Below are 6,742 nucleotides of genomic sequence, written 5' to 3' on the forward strand. Positions count from 1 at the left end.
TCTTCCCAAATTATAAAGAATGCTTATGCTGTGGTGGACAGAATAGCAATTTTTCTCATACAAACTGTAGAAAACCTTGCCATTTTTGCTCTTGGGTGCTCAGCCTTCTGGGGATGATCCCACTGAGCCCACCGGTGTACTATTAAATCTCTTTCTCCATCTCTCTGAGTGCCGTCTGATTTCTCTGGGAAACTGCCCTAACATTTTTGGTTCCCTGACCAGGAAGCCAGCAGCACTGGCCACTTTGGCCACCGATCTGGTGTTGGGGCCCTGCCCAGAGATTCTCCCTTGAGTGAACGAGGTGATGCCACCCACTTTTTGTCAGGTCCTCCTTCCTGAGGTGAGAAGAGCTGGGACACCCCCTTCACACCTTACCCCGACTCGCAGAGAGAGGTGGACAGACAGACCCCCATCAGGACTTGTGGATAAGGTAAGGCCCTGGGGCCCAGGTTCTAGCCCATCCCAATGGACAGGAGAGCCTGACCACCCCTCATGCCCCTTCGGGTGGGGGGGGGGACCTTGGTTCTAGTTCAGCCAGTCCCAGCAGATGGAAGGAGATATTGATCACCTCTCACAGCCCTCATGGGCCTGGTTACAGTTTTAGGCCTATCCCAATGGACAGAAGAACCTGATCACCTCTCGTGCCCCCTTGCAGAGCCAGGTAGAGTTTCCTGATGGGTGGAATGCACAGCGTCTGTTTGTGTGTGTGAGTGTATGTAACAGTCCCATAACTTGGTACGGGATGTGAGTGGTCTTGGCCTGCAATTCCGTGACGACGTCATGAGGCCTATACGCTTTTTATACCTTTTCAAGGCACCGGCCCAGGGGTTATATGGGCTCGCCAGATGCCAAGACACCTCTTAAAACCACAAGAGGGCTGCGGCCAGGTAAGAATGTGAGTATTCCCCCCTCCCCTTTTGTCATGGCATTGAACACAATGGGAGGGACTCAAAAAAAGAAAAAAGAACATAACTTGGGGGCCATCAGATTGTTCATGAGGGTGCCCCAGCCAGGGAAACAGCACATGGCTCCTTCCCTTTTAAAGACCTGTAGGTGACTTCACAAAAATCAGGCCTTGCAGAAGCTACAAATATTTACTTGTTCTGATCTGCATCTACTCCAGGTGTTACTCCAACCACTCCTGAGTTAAGCCAATCTGCCCAAAGACACCAAAGAAGTCGATGGCCTGCCTGGGCCCTACAAGCCAACTCAGGCTGACCCTACGGAGGGACCCTGACTGGACACTTGAGACTTCCACAGCCCTGCTCCAACCACAACCCGGAAGCTGGTCAGTCAATGCACAGCAGAAGCTTGAGGAACATCAGGTGGGGATGTTCATAAACTGTAGGACTGAGCCCCAGTGTTAGTTGTTTTTCCTGTTTCCTCTTTGGTTTGGCCGTCCTCGTTGTATTAGCTGATTGCCTGCCCTGCCCTAAAATCTGGGTGCCAGCCACCTGTGTTTTGGGTCCTGGCCAACAACCTAATGTCTCTGTACGTTGCACATGTTTCCAAGGCCTCTGGTTCTTCTCTATGTGCTCCCAATGGAACCTTTCTGTTTGCTCCACTGGCCTCTATAGATGTCTAATTCCATCTGATATGAGTCTCTGTGCCCTCACCTTGCTCATCCCTGACTTCAACCTCCTGTCAGGTGACCCAGCCACCCAACTCTCCTATACTGGCCCTGGCCATCACTTAGAGCATATCCCCCTGGCCATTCCACTGCTTGTGGCCCTTGGTGTTTCTTCTGGGATAGGCTTGGGGGCAGCAGGCCTCGGGGTGACCCAAAGCAACTTCACAGTCCTCTCCATCAAGTCGACTGACATCTAAGTAATGTGGCCCAGTCTTTAAACGACACCCAGGATTAAATGGACTCTGTAGCAGCTGCTGTTCTCCAGAACCGCAGGGGGCTAGACCTGCTCACAGCCACCCATAGTGGCCTTTGCCTAGATCTAAATGAAGACTGTTGTTCTATTCCAACAAGTCAGGTGTTGTCCGCGAGTCTATCAACCAACTCCAGGATAGACTGCACTCAAGAAAAGAACAGGGAGGCCCCCCTTGTTGGGAAGCATCAGCTGCTGGTGCTTGGGCTCACACCCTCCTGGGCCCAATGGTCTCTGTTCTTGTGACGCTTGCCCTCGGGCCGTGTCTTCTTCATTTGTCCACATGGTTTATCCAGTCTCATTTGGAGGCTGCTAAGCTCCAAATGTGCTTCTTTCTTAATGCTTCCTATGAGTCCTTACTTCGATATTCTCTAGCACATAGTAGGGATATTGAAAGCAGGGAAATGAAGCAGATAGTTTCCCAAGTCTGCTGCTTGGGGGAGTTTGCTCCTTACATTCTGCGCCTTGCTGGAGCGGAGAAGTTGCTGAGTGTGCTGCACTGCTGCTTCACAGGGGAAGCCATGGGGACCCTGACAATCTTCCCAAACGATAAAGACTGTTTATGCTATGATGGATGGGACAGCAGGTTTCTTCATGCAAACTGTATAAAACCCTGCCATTTTTACTCTTGGGTGCTCAGCCTTTTGGGAGTGATCCTACTGAGCCCACCTGTGTGACAAGTGAATCTCTCCACTTCTCTGGGAAATTGCCATAACAACACTGCTCCAACAACACTGCTCCAACATATTTGTATGAGGCTGTATTATTTTTAATAGACTTCAACCAAAAAGTAGATTCATAATACATAAATAGAACTTCAGAGAATCCAAAGTTTTATAATGAGACAGACAAGAAAGGCACTTACAAAAATATAAAATGTGAAAGATGCACTCTTTTTACTGTCCTGATTATTTTCATAGCTATTTTTCATAAAAGCACTCTGTGTTAACATGCAATAGGCTATTGATATTAATCTTAATTTAATAATATTTTTGAAATGGTTTTATTCCTAACATAGTAAATATTGAGAGCTATCACCCACATAAATAAAATCATACTTGGGGTCCTGGCTAATCTGTGAGACTACAGAGATCCTGAAATGAAAGTCTTTGAGAATCGCTGACCCAGGCCCTGGCCTGGCCTCAGGGACACGGTGTGACAAAGGTCTCGGTGCAGGAGAGGAGGGCGGGGAGAGTCCCAGGCACCCGGGTATGACTCTCAGGGTCTCAGCCCCAGGGGTTGTCTGGGGAGAAGTTAGTTACTCTTGGGGACTCCCCATTTTCCCACAGTTACACTTTTGACCACCTGTGTGGGGTTCTGCTACCTGGACTCCGGAGATTCTTGCCCAGTTCTCTGCTCCCCTCTGCCTGGAGGGTTTCCTGAGAAGCCAATCAGCCTCTCCGGGACTCCAAAGTCTCCACTGCACCACCACGACTGAGTCTCCCCAGATCCCGAGGCTGCGGATGAAGCCACGAATCCTTCTGCTGCTGCTCTGGCGACCGTGGCCTGGACAGAAACCTGGGCGGGTGAGTGTGGGGTCTGGAGGGGAAAGGCCGCTGCGCTGGGGAGAACCAGGGGACCCCTGGAAAGGCGCCTACCCACACCCTTATATTCTCCCTTGACCCCGCCCCGTTCTGGCCCCTTTCGGTCCCTCCCAGCCTCCTGCCTCCTTTTGCCTCCGGGAGCCTCGACCCTCCTCCTCCCTCCCCCCATCTCCCTGGGACTCGGGACCACGTGGGAAGGATGGTCATTCTGGGTCTCCCCTCCCGCCCCCAGGCCCCCACCCCCTGAGACTTTCCTACACGAGATGGCCCGGCCTCGGGGAGCCCCGCTTCTACATCGTGGGCTGCGTGGACGACACGCAATTCGTGCGGTTCGACAGCAACGTGGAGCTCCTGAGGATGGAGCCGCGGGCGCCCTGGAAGGGGCGGGAGGGGCTGGAGGAGCTGGAGCAGCGGGCTGAGCACAGGGAGACCCAGCAGAGCAGCACACCTGGTGCCGAGCGCAACTGGACACCCCTCGCGGCCACTGCAACCAGAGCCGGGACGGTGAGCTGACGGGCCCGGCCAGGTCACCACCCCACCCCACGGACGGGCAGGGTCGCCCCCAGTCTCTGGATCTGAGCGACCCCCCGAGACTGGTGGACCCGCCAGGACCCTGGATCCGGAAGAGCCTGCAGGGCTTTCCCCTGGGTTCATTTTCAGTTTAGGTTTATTCAGGACAGGAGGCGGGGCGCGGGCGGGGAGACCGCGGGCTGACTAGGGGCGGGCTCGGGTATCACACCCTCCGGAGGATGTGCGGCCGCCAAGGGGGGCCTGATCTGCGACTCCTTGACTGGTCCACTCAGCTCGCCTATGATGGGCTGGTTACCTCGCCCTGAACTGGGCGGACAGGGCGGCTCAGAGCCCCCAGCAGGAGCGGGAGGCTGCGGGCGAGGGGAGCAGGACCCGAACTACCTGGACGACTCGTGCCAGGAGCAGCTCGTCAGATTCCTGGAGCTCGGGAAGGAGGTGCCGCACCGTGCAGGTAAGAAGGGCCCTGACTTCTTCAGGTCTCCTCAGGCTGGCGCTACACAGGGAAAATGGTCCAATGGTCAGAACACCCCCTTTCTGGTCAGAAGAGGGAGGAGGCCCCCTGGGCTTCAAGTTCTGTGTTAAAGAGACTCGCCCAGAGGGCCCTGCTCTTCCAGAAGGGCAGTTAGGAAACCGAGTTTCTCCTGAGATGGGAGGCAGGGGAGACCATCCCTGAAATCACCCTTCACTGGATGGTTTTGACCCAGCAACCATCAGGGTCTCTCTCAAGATCTTGCTTTTGGTCTGAGAGCAGTTTTTTTGTTTTGTTTTGTTTTGTTTTGTTTTGTTTTGTTTTGTTTTGTTTTGTTTTGTGAGCAACTCTGGATCTGACTCCTGACTTTCCAGTCATTCACCCTCCACCCACTCAGGAGCTAAAGCCTCTGTCTCCTCCTCAGAGACCTGCATTCTCCCAACAAGAGTTCTCACCGTGACTCTAAAACGTTCAAAAGAATCTGCAATTATCCCACATACCCTGGACAAGGCTGGTATCAGGGTTTTGCACTTCCTTTTCCAAAACAGATTGTCCATTCTGAGGATGGTCACGTTGTGCATGGAGAAAACCCAAAGTGTGAATTTTCTGATTCTTCCCTTCAGATCCCCCCAACACACGTGTCCACCACCCCACCTCCGACCATGAGGTCACCCTGAGGTGCTGGGCCCTGGGCTTCTACCCTGCGGACATCACCCTGACCTGGCAGCGAGATGGGGAGGACCTGACCCAGGACACACAGCTGGTGGACACCAGGTCTGGGGGGATGGAACCTTCCAGAAGTGGGCAGCTGTGGTGGTGCCTTCTGGAGAAGAGCAGAGATACGCCATGTGCAGCATGAGGGGCTGCTGGAGCCCCGAGTCCTGAGATGGGGTAAGGAGGGGGACATTGGCACAGAGACTCTGCCCAGGGCCATCAGGAGCCCTTCTGGAGACCTTTATAGGGTCAGGATGCAGGCCTGGGGCTCAGGGTCTCCCCTTCCCTTCCAGTGCCCCCTCCTCAGTCCTCTGCCATGGGCATCATTGCTGGCCTGGTTCTCCTTGGAGCTGTGCTCACTGGAGCTGTGGTGGCTGCAGCTGTGATGTGGAGGAAGAAGCACTCAGGTAGGGAATGAAATTTGGGGATCTTGTCCACTGGGGGCTTTTCAAACCCCAGGGAGAACTTGCCATACCTGGTTAATGGGAAGTACCATCCACACACATGTGGTCTGGAGCTGATTGCTAACCCTCTTTTTTAAAGCACTTATGAATATGAATCCCAAATTGTTTACCTTGAAACTAGTGATGAGTACCCGATTCTTAGAGATGTCAGAGGGGAATGTCCCTGCTGAGGACAGACTCCAGAGGATTGTTGCTCCCAACCCCCTTCATGTCCTTTCTTCATATTTCCTGGCCCTGCCCTGGGTCTTCAGTCACAGTTCTGGAAACTTCCCTTTGATCCAGGACTAGGAGAGTCCTAAAGGACTTCATGAGCAGACTTCTCCCTGGTCTCATGTGATGTTTCTTCCCACAGGAGAACAAGGAGGAAGCAACACTCAGGCTGCAGGTAAGTGTGGATCAGTGGTTTGATCTCTGAGCCCCTGGGGACAGTGAAGATGGAGCCCATAGAGGAGTCACCCCCATCATTCCCTCCTGTGGTCTCATCTCTCCTGACTTTGACAGGTTCTATTTTGTTCTCCCTCAGGCAGCGACAGTGCCCAGGGTCCTAATGTGTCTCTCAGCCCCTAAAGGTGAGACCCTGGAGGCCTGCGGTGGCAGGGGCTGGTGGAGAAAGGATGGAATGAGGTTATGGGGAAGCTGTGAGGGAAACATTCTGAGGATGCGATGGACTGTGGAGAATGTGGACACTTACATGATTCTTTGAATTTTTTAATGATTATTCTCAGCTGTCTTGTGGGGACTGAGTGATGCAGGATTTCTTCTTGTTTCCACTTTGTGACTTCAAGATCCACTGTTTTCTCTGCTGCAAAGGGCATATGAGTGTTTCTATTTTCTTATTGGATAATATAGGGGCTCTGGCCCAGCCCTGCCCACCAGGACCCTCCCCACACTGACCTGATGACTACACTGTTGGAGCAGAAGTGGCCTAGGCTGTCATATGTATGTTCTTTATAAAAGGGTGCTCTAGTAGGGAATCCACTCTTGCAATAATAATGTAGGTCTGAAATTATTTTTTCTCATCTTGTCATATGAGTTTGATGGGTTAATAAAAAAGATTCTTGGTATTTGAGAGTATTCATCCAGAATCATGTGTTTGCTGTGCTGAGTCTGTGCAGGAGGGGGTGGGAGAGGCTGTGAGGA

At 52.9% G+C, this 6,742-nt stretch overlaps 1 pseudogene; it reads left to right on the top strand.

The window, feature by feature from the left end:
- Window positions 1–832: 832 nt before the first annotated feature.
- On the top strand, window positions 833–6,438 carry LOC119251121 (class I histocompatibility antigen, Gogo-OKO alpha chain-like; annotated as a pseudogene).
- The last annotated feature ends 304 nt before the right edge of the window (window positions 6,439–6,742 follow it).

Source organism: Talpa occidentalis, unplaced genomic scaffold (genome assembly GCF_014898055.3).
Source record: "Talpa occidentalis isolate TD23 unplaced genomic scaffold, MPIMG_talOcc4v2.1 talOcc4.2, whole genome shotgun sequence".
In the NCBI taxonomy this organism is placed as follows: domain Eukaryota; kingdom Metazoa; phylum Chordata; class Mammalia; order Eulipotyphla; family Talpidae; genus Talpa; species Talpa occidentalis.